This window comes from Ambystoma mexicanum, chromosome 9, assembly GCF_040938575.1.
Source record: "Ambystoma mexicanum isolate Mex_15411 chromosome 9, UKY_AmexF1_1, whole genome shotgun sequence".
Lineage (NCBI taxonomy): Eukaryota > Metazoa > Chordata > Amphibia > Caudata > Ambystomatidae > Ambystoma > Ambystoma mexicanum.
Window position 1 is genome coordinate 1,148,449,002 of NC_090931.1, and position 22,971 is coordinate 1,148,471,972.

The following is a 22,971-nucleotide window of genomic DNA, read 5'->3' on the forward strand; positions in this document are numbered from 1 at the left end:
TTACCTGGGGTGGTGTGGTGGAGTTCCGGATTGGCATCATCATGTAGTTGCTCAGAGGGTAGGCACTGAACCCTGGAGAGGTTATGATGGTTGTGATTATTGGAGTTTGTGTATTTGTGTGTGTGTGACATGCATGCATATGCACGGGCATTTGTACTCACCTAGGAGCCATGTGTCACCATGCTGCCCAGCTTCCAGGGCCCGGCTCAGGGTGGACATTCTGTATATGAAACTGTCATGGGTAGTTTGCATAGTTTGCATAGACAGAGGTGATGATTCCCTTTGCATCGCATACCACCTGTACATTGATGGAATGCCACTGCTTGCGGTTTCGGTAGATGTGCTCAGTGGCCCTAGGTGGACGTAGGGCCACATGGGTGCAATCTATGGCATCGAGCCCCTTGGGGAAGTGTGCCACCCTGTAAAAGTCTTGGACAGCGGCCTGCCTTTCTGCTGGTGTTCTGGGCATGTATATGTGCCTGCGGACTGAGGGGCGCGCTGTCATGATTGCCAAGACCTGGTGTAGGCAGCATGACTGCGTGGCCTGTGAGACCCCCCCCACTATGGAAGTAGTTCTCTGAAATGACCCAGTGGCCAAAAAATGCAGGACATTGAGCACCTTCTACAAGGGGCTCAATGCTTGGGAGCAGAGGGTGGGGGATGTAAGGTCATCTTCCCACTCCCTGACCAGGTCTAGGATGATACGAGGTGGAAACCTATACCTGCCGTAGACCTGGCCGTCAGTCATCCCATAAGGCTTGTCCTGGGTGAAAAAATGCAGGACATGGGTATTCTCCTCCTCCTGCGGTGTCCCACGATCAGTGCTGTGACAAATGGGGCATTCATCCTAGCTGTATATACGTGTTTGTTGTTTGCGCGTACTATTATACTGTGCACGGGGACGCTTCCGCCTGCCTTTGTGTGGCAGAAACGTTGACGCCTATGCACGTCTTTTGTGGTGCACGGGTTTCCTGTATTCGAATCCATGAATACGGGTTGTTTGCGTGCGTGTGGGCGTTCCGTGTAGTTCCCTGCAGTACTTCCCAGTTCCGCCTTCTTTTTCACGTGTTGTTCCCCATCAGGGTGTGTAACGCCCCGTGTTCCGCCCACTTTTGTTGTGTGCACCGCGCTATGTGCGCTTTCGCTGTGCGCGTAGCACATGCCATTTGATGACGTGTGCAACCGCATGCACCACACAGGATTTTAGTGCACATCCCAGGATTTACATGCGCACAGACTTCCATGAATCGATGTGCGCGGCTTTCGCACGCTTGCGCTGCGATTCGCACGCTTGCGTGGCACAAATTAGTTCCATGAATCGGCCCCAAAGAGACAAGAAAACATACAAATATGAGTATATACAGGGAAAGTGAAGTTAGCAAAAAAGCAGAAGTAGTAACATAAACAATTCATAACCTAACTGATTATTATCATGCAAATAAATGATTGCTCTGTTTCAAAGCTGCTATTTACCCTATGTATATGTATCACATGATGTGATTGGACCCTAAGGAAAATATGTGAGTACAATGTATACAAATATGAGCATATACAGGGACAGTACAGCCATCAAAATACAACAGAACTATCAGAAAGTGCTGATAACTCTATTGATTATCTTTATGCACAGAAAGGATTGCTGTCTTTCAAGCTTGTGTCTTACCCTATGTACATGTTTCATATGATGTGACTGGACTCTAAGGGAATTACTGTAAGAACCTACTTGAAGGATAGGTCTACAAATAAAATAATATTTTTAGTTTCTGACTGTTACTGAAGAAAACCATGTGGCCTAGATATGTCAGTAAAGGAAAAAAGAGTGAGCCAGACATGTGATGTTATCCGTGATGTCATCAATGACATTTGTGATGTCATCTTTGATGTCGTGGGTGTTAGTCTTAGCAGTGCACGGTGGTGGCGCGAGTTATGGTTGCTTAGCTTACCATAACTGTTGAATTTCAGGGGTTTTTCGGTTTTACTTGGAACCATAATGTCCCTTTAACAAAAATGTCATAGGTTTTTATTAGTGCAACTTTACCATAACGTCCCTTTAACAAAGTTTCTTCATTGAATTTCATAGGTTTTTATTAGTGCAACTTAACCATAAAGTCCCTTTAACACATTTTGTTTTTACTGAATTTCACAGGTTTTTATTAGTGCAACGTAACCATAACGTCCTTTTCAATAGATGAAGACCACTAGCATCCTAGGTCCTCAAAGTGGGAACACCGGGTTGTAAAAAAAAGATTTTTCTTCCCGAACCGGAACGCCTGCGGCATCCCGGTGTAGGAAGGAAAATCTTTTACCAAGATGGCCACCATGGAAAGGGAAGGCGGGGTGTATAAAGAGAACACAACAGGGCATCAGCAGGGGGTGGGGGGGAAAAGGAGGGAGACACAGGGCATGAGCAGGGGGGAGGGGGGAATGGAGGTAGACATGTGGGCATGAGCAGGGGTGGGGGGAAAAGGGGAGCCATGGGGCATGAGCGGGTGGTGGGTGGGAAAAGGAGGGAGACATGGGGCATGAGCAGGAAGGAGGGAGACATGGGGCATGGGAGGGAACGGAGGTAGACACGGGGCATGAGCAGGGGGTGGGGGAACAAGAGACAGACACAGTGCATGAGCTGGGGGTGGGGGGAACAGGGGAGACATGGGGCATAAGTGTGGGGTGGGGGGGGAACATGGGAGACACAGGGCATGAGTAGGGGGTGTGGGGAACAGGGGAGACATGGGGCATGAGCGGGGGTTGGGGGAACAGGGGAGACACGGGGCATGAGCGAAGGGTGGGGGGGAACAGGGGAGACACGGGGCATGAAAGTGGGGGTTGGGGGAAAAGGAGGGAGAAACGGGGCATGAGCGGGGGGTGGGGGGAACAAGAGAGAGACACGGGCCCTGAGCGGGGGCTGTGCGGAACTGTAGGGAGACACGGGGCATGAGCGGGGGTGGGGGGGAACAGGGGAGACACGTGGGCATGAGCGGGGGGTGGGGGGAACAGGAGAGACAAGGGGCATGAGCAGGGGGTGGGGGAAAAGGAGGGAGACACAGGGCATGAGCGGGGGTGGGGGAACAGGGGAGACACGGGCATGAGCGGGGGATCAGGGGAAAAGGAGGGAGACACTGGGCATGAGCGGTGGGGGGAAAGGAGGGAGACACGGGGCATGAGCTGGGGTGGGGGAAAAGGAGGGAGACACGGGGCATGAGCGGGGGGTGGGGGGGAAAGGTTTGATACACGGGGCATGAGCGGTGGGTGGGGGGAATGGAGGGAGACACGGGGCATGAGCAGGGGGTGGGGGAACAAGAGAGAGACACGGGGCATGAGCGGGGGGTGGGGGAACAAGAGAGAGACACGGGGCATGAGCGGGGGGTGAGGGGAACAGGGGTGACACGGGGCATGAGCGGGGGGTGGGGGAAATAGGAGGGAGACACGGGGCATGAGTGGGAGGTTGGGGGAACAGGGGAGACATGTGGGCATGAGCAGGTGTGGGGGGAAAACGGGAGACACGTGGGCATGAGCAGGGGTTGGGGGGAACAGGAGAGAAGGGGCATGGGCAGGGGGTGGGGGGAAAAGGAGGGAGACACGGGGCATGAGCGGGGTTGGGGGGAACAGGGGAGACAAGGGCATGAGCGGGGGGTCGGGGGAAAAGGAGGGAGACACTGGGCATGAGCGGTGGGGGGAAAGGAGGGAGATGCGGGGAATGAGCGGGGGGCAGGGGGAACGGAGGTAGAGACGGGGCATGAGTGGGGGGTGGGGGGGAACAAGGGAGACATGAGGCATGAGCGGGGGGTGGGGGGGAACAGGGGGGACACGTGGGCATGAGCAGGGGGTAGGGGGAAAAGGAGGGCGACAAGGGGCATGAGCGGGGGGTGGGGGGAACAAGGGAGACATGAGGCATGAGCGGGGGGTGGAGGGGAACAGGGGGGACATGTGGGCATGAGCGGGGGGTGGGGGAAAAGGAAGGAGACACTGGGCATGAGCGGTGGGGGGAAAGGAGGGAGATGCGGGGAATGAGCGGGGGGTGGGGGGAACGGAGGTAGAGACGGGGCATGAGTGGGGGATGGGGGGGAACAAGGGAGACATGAGGGATGAGTGGGGGGGAAAAGGGGGGACACGTGGGCATGAGCGGGGGGTGGGGGGAAAGGAGGGAGACAAGGGGCATGAGCGGGGGGTGGGGGGAACGGAGGTAGAGACGGGATATGAGCGGGGGTGGGGGAGAACAAGAGAGAGACGGGGCCTGAACGGGGGTGCGGGGAACAGGTGAAACACATGGGCATGAGCGGGGGTGGGGAGGAAAGTAGGGAGACACAGGGCATGAGCGGGGGCTGGGGGAACAGGGGAGACACGGGGCATGAGCGGGGGCTGGGGGGAAAAGGAGGAAGACACGGGGCATGAGCGGGGGTGGGGAGGAACAGGGGAGACATGGAGCATGAGTGGGGGGTGGGGGGGAACAGGCAATACACGGGGCATGAGCTGGGGTGGGGGGAAAAGGAGGGAGACATGGGGCATGAGCAGGGGGTGGGGGGGAAAAGGAGGGAGACATGGGGCATGAGCGGGGGGTGGGGGGAATGGAGGGAGACACGGGGCATGAGCAGGGGGTGGGGGGAACAAGAGAGAGACACGGGGCATGAGCGGGGGGTGGGGGGAACAGGGGAGACATGGGGCATGAGTGGGGGTGGGGGGAAAAGGAGGGAGAAACGGGGCATGAGCGGGGGGTGGGGAGGAACAGGGGAGACACGTGGGCATGAGCGGGGGTGGGGGGAACAGGAGAGACAAGGGGCATGAGCAGGGGGTGGGGGTAAAAGGAGGGAGACACGGGGCATGAGCGGGGGGTGGAGGGGAACAAGAGAGAGACACGGGCCATGAGCAGGGGGTGGGGGGAACAGTAGGGAGACACGGGGCATGAGCGGAGGATGGGGAGGAACAGGGGAGACACGTGGGCATGAGCGGGGGGTGGGGGGAACAGGAGAGACAAGGGGCATGAGCAGGGGGTGGGGGGAAAAGGAGGGAGACACGGGGCATGAGCGGGGGGTGGGGGAACAGGGGAGACACGGGGCATGACCGGGGGGTGCGGGGAACAGGGGAGGCATGTGTACATGAGCAGGGGTGGGGGAAAAGGGGAGACATGGGGCATGAGCGGGTGGTGGGTGGGAAAAGGAGGGAGACACGTGCATCAGCGGGGGGTGGGAGGGAACGGAGGTAGACACTGGGCATGAGCATGGGGTGGGGGGAACAAGAGAGAGACACAGTGCATGAGCTGGGGGTGGGCGGAACAGGGGAGACATGGGGCATAAGCGTGGGGTGGGGGGAACATGGGAGACACAGGGCATGAGTAGGGGGTGGGGAGAACAGGGGAGACATGGGGCATGAGCGGGGGTTGGGGGAACAGATGTAGATACGGGGCATGAGCGGGGGGTGGGGGGAACAGGGGAGACACGGGGCATGAGCGGAGGGTGGGGGGGAACAGGGGAGATACGGGGCATGAGTGGGGGTGGGGGGAAAAGGAGGGAGAAACGGGGCATGAGCGGGGGCTGGGGGGAACAAGAGAGAGACACAGGCCATGAGCAGGGGGTGGGGGGAAAAGGAGGGAGACATAGGGCATGAGCAGGGGGTGGAGGGAACAGGGGAGACACGGGCATGAGCGGGGGGTCGGGGAAAAGGAGGGAGACACTGGGCATGAGCGGTGGGGGGAAAGGAGGAAGACGCGGGGCATGAGCGGGGGTGGGGGAACGGAGGTAGAGACAGGGCATGAGCGGGAGGTGGGGGGAACAAGAGAGAGACGGGGCATGAACGGGGGTGGGGGGGAACAAGGGAGACATGGTGCATGAGCGGGGCGTGGGGGGAACAGGGGGGACACGTGGGCATGAGCGGGGGGTGGGGGAACAGGGGAGACAAGGGGCATGAGCGGAGGGTGGGGGAAAAGGAGGGAGACAAGGGGCATGAGCGGGGGGTGGGGGAAACAGGGGAGACACGGGACATGAGCGGGGGTGGGGGGAGGAGGGAGACACGGGGCATGAGCGGGGGTTGGGGGAAAAGCAGGGAGATACAGACAGGGCATGAGAGGGGGGTGGGGAGGAACAGGGGAGACACGGGGCATGAGCGGAGGGTGGGGGGGAAAAGGATGGAGACACGGGATATGAGCGGGGGGTGGGGGGAACAGTGGAGACACGGGGCATGAGCGGGGGGTGGGGGGAACAGGGGAGACACGGGGCATGAGCAGGGGGTGGGGGGAACAGGAGGGAGATACGGATCTTGAGCGGGGGGTGGGGGGGAACAGGGGAGACATGGGGCATGAGCCGGGGGTGGGGGGGAAAAGGAGGGAGACAGGGGCCATGAGCGGGGGGTGGGGGGAACATGGGAGACATGGGGCATGAGCGGGGGGTGGGGGGAAACAGGGGAGACACAGGGCATGAGCGGGGGGTGGGGCAAAGAGAGGGAGACATGGGGCATGAGCGGGGGGTGGGGGGAAATAGGGGAGACAAGGGACATGAGCGGCAGGTGGGGGGGAAAAGGAGGGAGACAAGGGAATGAGCGGGGGGTGGGGGGAACAAGAGAAAGACACGGGCCGTGAGCAGGGGGAACGATAGGGAGACACGGGGCATGAGCGGGGGTGGGGGGAACAGGGGAGACACGTGGGCATGAGCGGAGGTGGGGGGAAAAGGAGGGAGACACGTGCATGAGCGGGCGGTGGGGGGAACAGGGGAGACACGGGGCTTGAGCGGGGGGTGGGAGGAAAAGTAGGGAGACACGGGGCTTGAGCAGGGGGGTGGGGGGAAAGGAGGGAGACACGGGGCATGAGCAGGGGATGGGGGGAACAGGGGAGACATGGGGCATGAGCGGAGAATGGGGGAACAGGGGAGACACGAGGCATGAGCAGGGGGTGGGGGGGAAAGGAGGGATACACGGGGCATGAGCGGGGGATGGGGGAACAGGGGAGACACGGGGCATGAGCGGGGGTGGGGGGAAAAGGAGGGAGACACGGGCCATGAGCGGGGGGTGGGGGGTATAGGTGACACACGGGGCATGAGCAGGGGGTGGGGGGGAAAAGGTGGGAGACACGGGGCATGAGCAGAGGGTGGGGGAACAGTGGAGGCACGGGGTATGAGCGGGGGGTGGGGGAACAGTGGAGACAAGGGGCATGAGTGGTGGGTGGGAGGAAATGGGAGGGAGACAAGGGGCATGAGCGGGGGGTGGGTGGAAAAGGAGGAAGACACGGGGCTTGAGCGGGGGTGGGGGGAACAAGAGAGAGACACGGGCCATGAGCAGGGGTGTGGGGGGAACAAGAGAGAGACACAGAGCATGAGCGGGGGTAGAGGGGAACGGGATATCCGCTCCTTGGCCCTCCGCAGGCCACCATGTGGGGATGGCGTGTCTCCTGGCCGGGACGGGTTGTATGCAGGGTTACTGTTGCCTCAATGTGAACGATAAACTAAGATGGCGGGCGTCACTGAAAATACGACGCACTGAATGCTTCACCGCAGCCAATGGGAGAGCACGTCACATGTCCTCGGACATCACGCAAGCCGCTTGCCCAATCCCTGTGTTGTCCGCGGAACGAACAGGGAAGTGTGTCTGCAAAGCGGACACAGATATCACACATTTTTTTCACTTACATTTTTGTAATTTTTAAAACAACTACTGGACTGATTTACACCAAATAAAAAAAAACACGCTTTCAGGACCAAGCCGCCGCACCTGCTGGAAATTTGGTGTAAATCTGTCCAGTGGTTTGGGGATTGTAGGCATGGCCAAAGTTTTTTCCCATTATGTCAAGTTTTGGGACCCCCCTATAACTTTGCCCCCCCTGGACCAAACCTCAGCAAACTTTGCAAAAAAATTCAGAGTGGGCCATATACTTTTTTTGCAGTTTGGTGAGGATTCGTCCAGGATGAGCGAAGTAATAAGCCGTCCAAAAAGTGCTCTTCCTATGGAAACAGCAACTTAACCATAACTACATGGCCACTACCGTGGCCATTTAATATATGTTGCTTTTTATTTTAATTCCCTTTGTTAGATGTTTCATTATTATGTGTTTTCCTCCCCTTTTCCATTGCCCTCTTCCCATCTCCCGAAATGGCCCTTTTAAGTTGTGCCTTTTAAGTTACAGAAATCGATAACATTGAAAACAGACTGACAAAATATATTACAATATCTATTGTAATTTATTTCATGCGGTTTCAGTAATTCAAATCTCCCAACAGTTTCTTTGTTTTCTGTGGTTGCATTTTTAACTGTGGCAGTAATTTAGCTGTGAATAAAGTCCAGTCATTGCTAGTGTTAGCATTGCAGGTTAGATCCTGCAATTCATTGGCTGATGCTGTAGCTGCAGCTACAAATAATAATATCTAAAAATATGCAACTTTCAGTATGGAATAACAAAACCCTTGAATTTCAAAGAACAAACGTTAGTTGCAGGGACGTTAAGGTGAGCAATACCTTGTAACACAACCCTCGAAATTCAAGGAAACAACTTTAGTTGCAGGAACGTAATGCAACAAAACCCCTGAAATTCAGCTAAAGCCACCTTAACTTCACGCCTCCTGTTGTGCAGCCTATGACCACAAAGATGACATCACAGATCACAATCACTGATGACATCACTAATTACATGTTGTGTGAGAATACTGATGACATTACAAATCACATCACTGTTACCATCCCTTTAACAAACCACACACGTTACTTGTTACTAAGTACCAGCTGCGTAATTGTTAATTTGTTAAACCTCAGCACAAAATATTGTTTCCCCAATGCATGTTTGAGCACAGTGCAAGTCCAAGCATGCAGTGTTACATATCATAACTTGCTGACAGTTTTACAGATTTTAAACAGCTACTTGGCTGCAAGATGTGTAGTTTCATATAAAATGATTTAACTTGACAGTTAGTGGTCCTCAGTCATTCAAATGTTCTACTCACAACTTTTATTCAACATTGTATTTGTATTATTATCACAAAGTCTACCCCTGCTAATAACCATTGAGTCTCTTGAAGAAACATTATTTTTTGTGATCCATAAACAAAACGAATAAACAGGCATGCTCGGCACTGGTAAAAATCGCTGTTCCCTGTAATGTGTGCTATAATATCAATCCAACCGCTATTTTGTCTGCTTTGGTCAAGTTGCAAAATATTAAATGAAATAAGTGGTTTGTGACTAACCATCCTCAATTGGCATATACACCCATACGCATGAATAAATAGGCAACAACAGACTAATGGCAACTTCATGTGATAAAATCCAGCTCTGCCAGTCTAAACGGATATACCACCCAAGAGTATGCCAAATACTCTGCTAAACCTTTACATGTCACACATTTCTGATTATTGTATCTTTTTGAAAACAGGTTATTCTCTTAATTGATGGATAATGTGGTTTTAATGAGCCAAAGGAAGACAGAATATTCAACCTCCTTATCTCAGACAAAGGGAAAAGGTTCACAGCACAATGGGTTAATGCCCATACCTGAGCAATTATTTTACTTGCTGGCAACAGAACCAGTTCCTGATGGCTTACTGTGAGGTACTGAGGTATGTGTGCTTGCTGTGCTGGGTCCTTTTGTCACATAACATCACCTCTAAAAGGTGGCCTGATTTTATGGCCATCAGATGTAGCTTATTGGTATTGACATCCATGACCCTTCTTTCAGCATTTTGTTTTCAGAACACTTGAGACCAGTGTAACAGAATATATATATATATATAAATATATAACTTTTATTGTGGGTATAGAAAATAATGCAAAGACACAACTAATCAAGGACACACAAGCAAATGGAGGGGTGCTGGATGTTTGCATATTAGTCAATGCCCCACTTGCCACCAGCTTGTTAAAACCGTCTTCCTGCAACACCCGCACCGTACAACATTTTTTAGGCTCATTTATTTCACCACTGGCCCATATATAATGATCTACCTTTGTAGACCATGGGCCTCATTATTAGTGTGCCGGTCTGGAAACAATGGTGCAGGTAAGCTTACCAGCACTGTTTCCAGACTGGCACACTACATCTCTGCCCGGCGGGTATAAAAGCTGAGTTGTACCATATAGTCAAAGAATGCTGAAAGCTCACGGTCCTCATGAAACCCTGTACATTTTGGGTTGGGACATGTCCTCCACTGATTATAATTCTTCTAAGAGTCATGTAAATGTCATTTCAGAGGATGTTTGGGTTGCATATAATGCAGATATTGTTAAGCCGTCCTCATTACTGAAGTGTAAACCTAATAGTGGAATTACGTATTCCTTTAATTGGGAAGAACGATTCTCTCTCCCAAATATTCATAAGGATATTATTAAATTAAATCCTTCTGGCTCCGATAACATTGAAACACAAGCCTTTTTTTGTCACAACATTTGTATGACCTGTTTATGGAAATAATTGAGAATCAATCCATTCCTTTGGCCTGGCAAGAGTCATGCATTATACCCATGTTTTAAATAGGGAGTCATTCAGCCCCAGAAAACTATTGACCGATAGTTATTTTTCCTACTCCAGTGAAGCCTTCTCGGCCATTGTTTTAGAAGAATTGAGTAAGTGGGTCATGCAAATAGAAAAGTTATTTAAATTTCAAGTGGGTTTTCGACGTGACTTGTGGCTCACTTAAAAATGCAGGCAAAAACTCTGGGTTCATTGACTGTCTACATCGCTAGCATTGATTTGTCTAGCGCTTTCAATAGAATGGTTTGGGAAAGACTCTGGTAGAAAATGCAGCAGGGGGCAATTCCACAGAGCCTGGTTGTTTCCATAACTGTTTTCTATTCAAACACTAAAATGCATGTGTGTCTAACATCTGAAGGGCATGCAACAAGAGCTATTGATACCCACTTGGGGGATTAGACAGGGGTGCTTATTAGCCCTATTAATTTGTAATATTTACTTGTCTGACATGGAAGCATTATGTAACGATTCGGCAGCTAGTCCAGTTAGATGAGGTAATTGGGATTACATTTGTTGGTATATGCTTACAACGTTCTACTATTTGAGCCCACTCCAAGGGGCCTTCAATGGAGGTTTTCTCTCTTTTGTGAGTCTGCTGAGGCTAATAATCCGATATTGAACTGCCTGAAACCCAAGGTCTACATTTGTGATCTTAAAAGAGGATGTAATCACTTCACCTGGACAGTGGGTGGGGAAAGTCTGGATACAGTTAAGTCTGTCAAATACTTTGGATTTGAGCTTCATCCCGCGGCCACAGTGGCTGCCATCAAAGCTATGGTTTGTGTTAAGGCTGATGCCCTTCTCCTTCAGATGAAGAATGTGATGAGAGCATTCTGTAAATTCTCACTTATTCCACTGGGGATTTTTATATCCTGAAAGTGGTCCCTTGCCTAACGTACAGCCTGGACATTAGTTCATATAGTTTGGAGGAATTTGTAAACATGATTGAAGGAGTTTTGTGGAAAAAGGTTCTTGGTTTGCCATTGGGAGTTCCTAACCTGATTGTACGGCTTGAATTAGGGCTCCTATCATTGGGTTATATAGTGATGAGGAAAAAGCTCAGAATTTTAGCTAAAATACTAACAGCTGAAATCTGTGATGGTGTATGGTGCAATTATGAATAATTTAATCACTGATTATCCTGTGCATTCTTTGAAGATATAGGTTCTTAAATTACAAGATGTACTCACTAAAACTGGCAGTAGCATAACAGAATTAGTAGCAAACCAACTGTAAAATTAAAGCTCCAACAATATAATTGGTGTTGTATGATTAATGCACTTTGTTCATTTACCCATTATACTGATTATGCAAAAATCCCCAGAAGAAAGGGATTATTACCAAAATATTTGGTATAATTTCCATGTCAGGCTAAGAGCTACCTTTATTTGAAATGTAATCAAAAACCTCTTGCCAACGCTGGAAATTGTTGGATTGAGGTTGGGTTTACTTCAATCTGCCAGATTGTGCAGAGGGTGTAAGAATAGTTTTAGAATTGAGACCTTAAAACATCTGGTTATTTATTTATTATTTTTCACATTTATGGAAGCGCTCCAAGCTCGCAGGCATTCAGGTTCTAGTTACAGGGATGGGGAGGGGGAAGGGGTATCAGGGAGCAAATGTGGAAAAATACTAAGTCAGTTGAATAGTATGGTTTTAAGTTGTTTTCTGAATGTCCAATAATCGGTTTTGGCTCTTTGGTGGATTAGCAGGGCATTCCAGAGTTGTGTGGCAATGATTGGGAATCTAGGGCCTCCAGCCTTTGTGCACCTGAGGTGCGAGTTGATCAGATGGTTTGTTCTAGTCTTCTCTGGTTGGTCCTCGGGAAATATATTTGGTGATTCTGGATGAGAGGTAGGGAGGTGCTGTGTTTGAGAGGCATCAGTGGGTAATAGAGAGGATTTTGAAGTTAATTCTCTCCCTGCTGGGTAGCCAGTGGGCTGCTTTTCTGTGGACAACTGCCTGGTCCCATTTTGTCGGGTTCAAGGCTGTATGGATGTAATTGTTCTGGATAAGGAAGGGGTTGACTGTGTTGAGGAGCTTGGTAGCATGTGCAGCTGATGAAGCGATGGTATTGGCATGGGTCATTTTGAGGTTGGAATACAAGTAGTCACCCACATTTTTGACATGTGACGAGACAGGGAATGGGACAGTGTCAATGATGAAGGCTTTTTAGGCTAAGTCTAGTTTGGCTAACCAGCGGGGGGTGTCCACCAGGAGTATTTTGGCTTTGTCTGTGTTAAAGAATAGTTGATGGGAGGCCATCCAGTCTTGTATGATGTTATAGATTCTATTAATGGAAAATTGTCTTGTGTGTGGTTGCCTGAGAGTGAGATGAGGATTTGGGATAGTTTGTGTAGGCTACACCGGGGGCATCCAAAGGATCAAGGAGAGCCTACTTGTATATGTTGTGCAAGGTGGAGGAGATGCAGGAGCCTGGTGTGACCCGACAATGTACAGGTGTGGGGGTTGCTGTTGCAGTCCCTGCATAGTCTGTTACTGTTCTGTCTGCTAGGAAAGAGGAAACCCATTTGGTTGGTTCAGGGGATAAATGGGTGGCAATGGTGAGGTTTTGGCAGAGGGTGTGGTGGTTGACCAAATCAAATGCTACTGACAAGTTGAGCAGGAGTAGGAGAGCTAGATTGAGTCACAGATGTCAAGTTGATTTTTTAGCTATAGAAGTACAGATTCAGTGCTGTGCCTGGGGTGGATGCCTGATTGGCTTGGGCTTGGGATGTTGTTGTTCTCGAGGTGGGAGTGCATTTTGAGGATATCGGCACGGTCGAGAATTCTCAATAGGAGCGGGACTGTAGAGACGGGGAGTGGTGGTTAGTTGGTGCGGTGGGATTGAGTCAAAGTTTCTTAATAAATGGGGATAGCTTGGCTTCCATAGGTGTAGGTGTGATGAGGCTGGTGCTGAAAAAGTTCAGGAAGGCTGTGATGATGGGAGTGAAAGTTTCTGTGTAGTCTTTGTTGAGCTGTGCAGGGCAGTTGTCTCCTTGGCATCGCGATGGTTTAAGGTTATCCATGATTTTTGCAATGTCCTCTTCAAGGCTGGGTGGAAGAAGAATGGAGTGGTTGGTAGAGGAGTGGAGGCAGTGATTGGCAAAGGGCAGATGTGTGGGGTGTGGTATGGGGAGGTTTGTTTCTTTACAATTTTTTATTGCAGGGTGGAGATTTTGTTATGTTATGTTATGTTATGTTATGTTATGTAGAGTGCAGTATACGCCAAAGGCATCTTGGCACTAGAGGTAGCAGGGGATTAAAGAGTACTCAAAGAGAAGAGTCTTCAGAGCGCGTCTGAAGGCCAGATGATTATCAATAGCACGGAGAGCCAAAGGAAGTTGGTTCCATGCTTTGGCTGCGGCCACCGAGAAAGCGCGACCACCAGTTTGAGCGCATTTGAAGCGAGGAACCAGAAGGTGTAGCGCAGTCTGGGAGCTCAGGGAGCGGGTAGGCACATAATGGACACATTTCTCCTGCAAATACTCTGCTCCAGCCTTATAAAAGGCCCGGTGAAAAAGGTACATAGATTTAAATAAGATCTGTTGTTCAACAGGGAGCCAGTGTAGTTGTCGAAGGAGGGGGGCCATATGCGAGCATGCCAGCGGGCGCAGAATTGTGCGGGCAGCAGGATTTTGAAGCATTTGGATCTGATTGAGCAGATAGTGTGGTTGGCTGTAGTACAGCGAGTTACAATAATCCATTGTACTAAGAACCAGTTCTCCAACCACTGGGGCATGAAGATGCCCCGGGATGAAGGGGAGAACCTTTCTGTGAGTCCGCAGTTTGAAATGGCCGGCTTTGCAGATAGCGCCCACTTTCTCACTCATCATCAAAGAGGATGAAAACTTAACTCCCAGATTTCTCACCCTAAGGGAAGGTAGGGGGAATGGGCCAAGAGACGTGGGCAGAAGTCAGGGGTCCAGTAGTTAAGGCGGGTATTCGTCCCTACAACCAGGACTTCTGTTTTACTACCATTAAGCTTGAGAGAATTGGTAGCCATCCAAGCAGCTAAGTCTTCAAGGCAGTTCCTGAGACGGGTTGCAGCGTCAGACCGGGTGAGATCCAGACATACCAGGATCTGCATGTCATCTGCGTAGGTATAGATTTGAAAACAGTGAGATAGGATGAGAAGGAGCAGTGGACGGATGTAGATATTAAAAAGGATGGGAGACAGAGCAGATCCCTGTGGAACTACACAGAACAGTGTGACTGAATCCGAGCAGTAGGGAGGCAGGAAAACAAATTGAGACCGATCGGTCAGAAAAACTGTGAACCAGTTCAGCACATGGCCCCCCCAAACCCGCGTCTGACAAACATGATAACAGTGTAGAATGATCATCCGCATCAAACACGGCTGAGATGTCAAGTAAAAGCAAGGCTCCTACCCTGCGCTGCTCAACTAGATGGGTGAGGTCATCGAATACAGAATTAAGGACTGATTCGGTGACTCTCCCGGGGCGGAATCCCGATTGGAAAATATCAAAATAACATGAGGATTCCATTTAAATGAGAGGAGAGGAGAGACCAACGTCTCCAAAGTTTTCATCAAGGACAGGAGAAGGGAGATGCGACGGAAGTTCGCTAGGACAGCAGGGTCCAGAGAGGACTTCTTCAGGAGCGGAAACACCCGAGAGTGTTTCAGGGAGCCTGGTATCAGCCCCTCTTGAAAAGATGCGTTAATGGCTATTGTAATTTCAGTGATGATATCAGGGGAGATGGCTTTGAGCATGTCAAGAGGGATGGCGTCAGTAGGAGATGCCGACTTGAGGCCATGAATGGCTTTCAGAATATTCTGTTCAGAGACCACAGGAAAAGAGACCCAAGAAGCAGTAGGACTAGGAGGGTCAGGGAAAGATTTTTTATTCGCCAAATCATCCAATTTAACTTTGATGTCTTCCCATATAGCTATGATCTTGGAATGAGTGTCTTGGATATTTTGACACCAGGCATCATATGTAGTGAAGTTGGTGGTAGGAGTGATGGGTTGTCTCTAGTTCCCGTAAGATGGCGAATACCTCATGTGGGTGGGAGTGAGCTTTGGAGATTCTGTTGGTAATAGCATAGCCTTGACAATGACAATGGCCAGCATGTAGTTCTTGGAGAAATTTTCTAGGTATGTTTTGTAGAACATATTAGGGGCTTTGTGCCATGTGGTTTCCAGTGAATGTTTTTGACTCTCATGGTTTGAAGTTCAGGGGTGCAAGTGTTTCTGTGAGTAGTGGGTTTGGCATACCACCATTTAAGTCAACCGCTGAGGTGATGGCAGTGTTGTAGATGTTGAGAAGTGAAGTGGGATTTGAGTGCATGGCTGTACATGCAAGAGTTTGGTCAGCCAGCCGGTGAAGAAGGAGGCATTCTTTGGTGAAGCTGCGGGAGCATCATGTAATAGTGGATAGGTGCTGGGAGTTGCTGATTGTCTGCGGGGGCAGGTGGAAACATTCAACATGATGGTGCGGTGGTCAAATCAAAGGTATAGGGGAGTTGAGACAGCTATCCAATCAAGTGTTCTGTCCAGTCTATGTGTGGGGCTGCAGACTTGTTGTGTAAAGCCTAGTGCTTTGGGGGAACGGGTCATATTAAAGGCGTCCTTGTCCGCATGGCCTATGTAACCCACGTTGAGGTCCCAATGATGATCATTTTAGAGGAGGGTTTGATATTAGTGTGGATATGCTGAAGGAAGTCTTCTTCAAATGATTTGGCTGGGCCTGGAGGGGGGCATAGATTGTGTAGAAGGTGATCGTTGAGGTAGGGGTGTTGATTAGCTTGGTAGTAAGCAGTTCATAGGAGGGGAGGCTGTGCTAGGGAACATGTGAACGGGTAGTGTCTCTTTGTGGATGAGTACAATCCCACCTCCTTTGTGAGAGAGGTGGTCACAATGAAGGTGGTGTATCCCAGTGGAATGGTAATGCAGAGTGTCGGGCAAGCTGTTGAATAAAGCCATGTTTCAGTAGTGTAGATTATTTTGATGTTCTCGTTAACAAGTAGGTCTCAGATGTCAGTAGACTGAGCTGTAACTGATCATGCGTTAATAAGTGCACATGTGAGATGGTGTGATGTGGGAGGTACATTCTGGAAGCTGTCAGGGCAAGGAGTGTGTGCAGCACAGCACATTCTGAGTTGTATTTTGTGGGTGCTGGATGTGGGTGGGAAGGCATGGTGGCTGTATGGTGTGGTTGGGATAGTAGAGAGCATGTGTAGTCTATTGGTGCCTGTGCAAGGCAGGGAGCTAGTAAGGGAGTTCATTAGAGGTAGAAGGTGTGTGTGTGTATTATGGATGGTAGTTTGTTGGGCAGCAAGATGTGGAGGGCTGTCTGGTGGTTGGGGGAAGTGAAAAATCTCGGTTGGAGCTTGTGGCTGAGCAGCATGGTGTGGACTTGGGTGCTCCAGTTATGTGCATGGGTGGGCATCGGGGTGGCCGAGCGCTGCTGTGCAGGAGACCAAAGTGTGGGTAGGAAGGGAGTAGAGTTGGGCATTTGGCTTTTAGATAATATAGTGTTGACACAAGTAATTATGGCATGTGGATCTAATGGTAGCAGAGATGGCTTGCTTAAGCGATGCACTGAGATGCATGTGGCTGCGGCATCCACATGCATCCTGCTTATAATCTGGCATGAACTCAGCATCTTAATGACTATTTGAAAGGGCATTGCCTCAATCCAGGTGGGGGAGGACCAAGTATTGGACAGTGGATCTGAAGTTGTTTTGTGGGATGAAGGGTTTGAGATTCTGCAGGAGAGAAAGCTGTACCAAGCCTTTTGTGTCTTTCTTGCTATGTGTTGTTTGAAGGTGAGGCGCCTGTCGATGTTGAACCCAAGGGACATGGCACAGTTGGCCAGATGGGGTGTGAAGCCCTTGGGGTTCATAGCAGAGAGCCAGGTCTGGATGTCAGGGTGTTCAGTGTTGTCAGTGAGCAGTAGGAATTCAGTCTCGGAGGGGTTGAGGTTCAGGTAAGCACCGGGGATCCAGGACCGCATCAAAGTGAAGCATGCCTTGAGTCTGTCAATGTCTTTGATGGAGGATATCTTGAGGTAGATCTGCATGTCATCTGCATATTGGTGGATCCGGATGTTGTTTGGAGTGAGGAGGGTTCCGAGTGCTTGCATGTCAAGATTGAAGATCATGGGGGAATGGGATGGATCCATGCAGGACTTTACTTTAACGCAAGATGACTATGGTGATAAGTTCTTTGAAATATAAATGATGCTTCACACAAAACATACTTATAAGTATAATACACCACTACGAGAGGCAGAGTGGGTGCAATGACCATTCATGGTGAAAAACGGGGGTGACCTTTAATTTTATAAATATGGCAGTTAATTTATATATCATTATAAAGCCTAAACTGTGGTTATTATTGCCACAAAGGATTGATATGTCTGTATTTAATCATAATGACCTCAAACCTGTAGCTCAGGGCAACAATCCTTGTAACAATAATGTATGGTCATTATATATCGATTAATTAAGCATGGTCCCATAACCAGCTACAATGTGCCTCTTTTGTGTTCATGCAAAAAGATTTCATTATTTTTTTTAGTGGAATAAGCACTCCATTTTGCTTTCAACTAACTTTAGCAAAAGTAGCTCCTGCAAACCTCAACTTTAATGTTGTACGTTCTACCTTTTAAAAGATTATCTTAAATGTATGCATCATAAGTATTTAAGAATTAATGAATTCATGTTTTGCCTCTTCAGAGAACCTCAGTCGAACTGCACTTACGATTTATATATGAATTAGTAAAAAAAAGATTTCTATTATAAACATATATGCATGCATGCATAATATTTCAAGGATGCAGTTCAATGCAGCCGATGTCATCAATGAAAGAAGACATCAATTCACATTGTAACATGAACACCATAGTTCTGATTAAAGAACTAGCACAACGCAATACGTAACATAGACAAAGATATAAATAAAATGCTTAAAACAACCGAAGAGTATTTGAACGCTAAAGTCAAAGTAGGGATACAAACAATTTATTGTGGAGATCAGAGAATATATTTAATTATCCTATACAATGATTCCTTGGCTAACCGTGTTCATATGTTCATTTACGTTTTAACGTGATTCATTTAGTGTTATTATGTGTTTTTGCACACATGACACAGCACTGTTTTGGCTGAGTGTTATTGCAATGCCAGATGTTCCCTTCTGCAGAGGGGACTGGACAGTTGCCCTTCCTAATTGTATTCTGTATGACACGCTTCCGCAGCATACGCATTTCCTGTTTCCTGTTTGGGTCTCCTGTATCTTTAGCTCAATGGTGGCAAGCTGAATCAGTGTATGTGTGAGTTCCATCCAGTAGTTGGAGGAAAATCATGATTTCCACAGCATTGCATGTTTTCAGTTTGTGTTCTTCATGATAATGCCTAGCTGTGGATCAAGGAGAGGTGTGAAGCAAAGAGTGCTTCTAAACGATTTTTAAAATAATGTGTCGTGTCATCACCATTGCTTCGTTTGGTTAATTTGTCAGCATTAGATGGACCAAAGGGGTCTTTGCATACGGTTATATGTGCAGACAGTGTGTTGGTCAGTGATCTGTTTTAGCAGCCGCACACAGTGAATCACAATAAATCACACGAGATGCGGGTTCTCTTTCACTTAATACAGACATTTCCTGTAATATAATCCTATTGCTTGAATTGTGTATTCATGGTTTCCCACTACTGTGCTTTCGGAATCTATTGAATTGCATTGATTTGCACTGGATACCTAACGCTAGTGAAGAAAACGTATGTGCTCAGCCTAGTGCCAGTAAACTGGCAGTACACACATATTGTTATGCTTGTTTTACCTATCACAGCTGCATTTTTTTCTAAACACAGAATACCTCAACTGCCTATTGCTGGTGTCCATTCAATAAACCAGGAAACCATGTCTAACTCTTTATATTGTCCAATATTCTATATACGCTGTTATTCTTGTTTCTGTCTTTTACGCAATTGACATTCAGAGTTATTGATAAAACAAACATTGGATATAATGTACCATACTTAAGGATGCTCTTTTACATAATAGTAACACTATGGAATTATAGTCTATGTATTTGCTGTACCCTTTGCACAGCACTTTCATTATTACATGTTGATAAGGTTTGCTTTCTATAAATATCTTTCACAGAATAAAAACAGGTATGCAATTCCAAACTCATACATGCATGCATACATAAAAAGCTTAAAAACAATAAATACCAAACATAACAAAGATTGAGTGCAGACTCTTGAAATGAAAAAAGAAAGTCTAGAGGTGTGTCTGTATTAACATATATGGAGGTAGACATACAAGTCTTTTTTTTTTAAAAAAAAGAAGAGCTCATCTGGTATAATCCAATAAAAAAAAATCTTGTCTTTGAAAATGCCCCAATGTACAAAATGGAAGTTGCAAAGTGGCATAATTGCATGCGGCGGGCTCCAGAGTATAAAAAAGTCAATTAGCTTCTGCAGAATTTAAGTTAAACCAATAAACAATTAAACAATAAAGCATATTGCTTTCCCCGACTGAGACACGGTTAAAGATATCGAGTCAATTGCATGCATGGTATAATTTGAGACATTTGCATACAACATATCTTTTCTGGCGAGGTCTTTTTCCCATCCCATGCCCCTGGAGTAAAAATGCTACATGCTTAACTGTTTGCTATGAGGTTGTTTCATAAAAATGCATCAACTTGCCTGAGTGTTCCGTTCTCTGTAATAAAACAATTTTGAAACGTACATGTCTCTTAAAAAAATGCAAGTTGCAGGACTTATGTCAGTTTATTAATCTTTGCCACTAAGTTTCCCGTTAGAGTAATTCGTTTTGTTAAATGTATTTTTTGTAAACTTGAAGCACTTCTACACAAGAAGCTGTGTGCCATAACTATTTAGCAACATACAGCTATAGCTACCTCATTTCTTGAAAGCTATGCAATTAAAGCTGATTAGAAGAAGAGGGAGGGGTGACACTATTTCACAAAACACATTCTGATTTGATTTGTTCATCTCCCTAATAGGAGTAGTAAAACTCACTCAGCTCGATTTAGTTAATGGTTTCTCCCCATGTTCTTTGTGAAGAAATGCTGATAAAATGGGTTCGAATTATGTATTTTGGGATATTTCAAGATTACTGTATAGCATGAACACATTCAAAATATAGTGCTAAGTAATGTGAGTGTATCTAAATGCTTGATTTCAAATCATTCATGCAATCTAAAGAAAAGTCGACAGCCCTCCCATTTCAAATTAAAACAGAAACATTGTGATTTGGTGTTCATTGTAAAAGAGGTGCTCAAATACAATAACTGCAAACACATTCCCACCAATCTCCATTCTGAACAAAGTACTCAACAAATTACACTGTCAGGCCTGAGATACATTTTTTCAAAATGACCAATGATGTGTTTGAATCAGAATGTAAGGGGAGTGTGTTTTTGAGGGAAAGTTACACTAGGCAACTAACACTTGAATATGAAACTTCATGCATATATGGAACTCTGTGATGTTTCCTGGGGCGAAATATCTCATGAATATGGCCCTAAGGCATTGCCCATTCTATTGCACATGTGCAAGCTCAGTCATCAAAGTAAGTGGGAATGGTCGGGACTGTTTTTCTGTTTACCATTCCTCTACTTTTTACGACCATATTTGAATTCTTTATAGAGGATTTGTCCATGCATGACCCTGTGCAAGTGTAAAGTTGTAATAGGAACCTTTGCTACTAGTCACTTTGGACTCTTGCAGTGCACCGGCTGCAACACCTTGTACACGTTGAACTATGCTTCCGCCTACCCTCTTCCCTGCTGAGACCACAGTTCCACTACTATTTTCGGTACACTTCTACCACTGTGCTAGCTAGATATCCTAAACCTGGTATTGTGACAAAAGCATCCAGTCATGTACTGCTGCTTTTCGGCAGACCCTGTCTGTGTCACTCAAGTCAGGCAACCCACCTTTGGGGAATTTCAAACATTCCTGCATGTTCCTTTTTTAATCTCCATGCCCTGTTCCTGTTGTTTTTTCGCATCGCTTCATTGTACTGTCTTGTGCACTGCTAACATCTTTTTCAAAGTTTATATGTTCTATGCATGTCTCTTTTTATGTTGTGAAAGCAGCAACAATGTTGTTGTCTATTATTGTAACATGTACAGAATAAATAATGAAAACTTAAAAAGAAATATACTAAGTCATGTACACGTTAACTACTTCTTGGGTATCCTCTGCATAATAAACTGCCTCTAGGTATGATGAGCCTTCCAAAGGGGGCTAAATATTTAGGTACATCATTGCGGCCGAATAAACATAAAGAAGTACAGAGAGTTCATATTTTGTGTTGTCTTTTTCTGGGAAATGCAAAGGTTACCTTTATAAATCTACCAGTGACCTCAAATGAAATCTCGAGCTACGTGAATTTAAAAGATCAATGCACACCTAGCTAAGGGGCAACGCAGTGCTGTACATGTTTAAAGAGAATTAGATGGATACACTTGCAGCATCACAGTGACAATTGGTCCCTACTGGTTTTGTGGGCCTGAGTTCAGGGTCTCACCACCTGCCCCATAGAGACCCTTGTGGCTGGCACAGATCCCAAGGGAACGAACAATTGTCCAACCACCAAGAGCAGCCTGCAAGATGCTTTGCTCTGGCTCTCTGGAGACACGACTCCCTAGCCGTGCTGCAGCTCCTCAGAAACACTGGGTCAGCGTCTCGGCACGTTGTTCTCCTCTGAGCCATCGATCCTTCTACTCTCTGCTCCTTGGCATCTCCGGTCCAAACAACAACCCCAGCTTGCTCATTCAGCTGTGCAGAACCACACCTTTTATAATCAGAAAAGCAGTCAAGTGAAGTCAGGTGAGAGTGATAATTAGTGGTTATGAGATAATAGTATCCCCATAAACAATGTCACCATACATATAGTCGCTGGGAAACGGCATAGGCAACATTATTTAGGGGTGCTATTATATGGGGTAAATGGGGCGGGGTTGCAGTGATGTCCCCCGCTCCATTTAAAAAAAATGTGGAGGTTGCAGAGTTGTCCCCCGCAGGATCCATCACTGCAAAAAAACATGCCATTCTTGCATGGTGACAGTTTTGCTGGGATATTATCACATGGTACCTATTAGTGAGTGTCTGACTATGCCCGTCTCTATTAATGGGACAACTTAAGTTCTTTCCACAGTCGGTTTCCCTTACACTCCCCATGATATTCCTAATCCCAGTATTTGTTGGAAATGGGGAGGGAGTTAAGAGGGACCGTGTTGCTTCCGATGCGGCTGTCATATTACCAATAAGGAGTCTTACATTTTATACATATGTATGTATCACTACACTGATATGAATTATATATTTTGCATGTACCTACATCATGTAATTTAATGGAGTGAAATGATTACAAATAGAGATACCTCTAGTGCTGTACATTTCCTGTTCAGCCTGCCCGCGCGTAATGCGAGCGGTCGTGATGACACAACAAGATGTATGTGTGACGTCACACTGCATACGACCACAGCACATCAATAGCAGGTAAGGTAGGCCCCATATAACCCAAA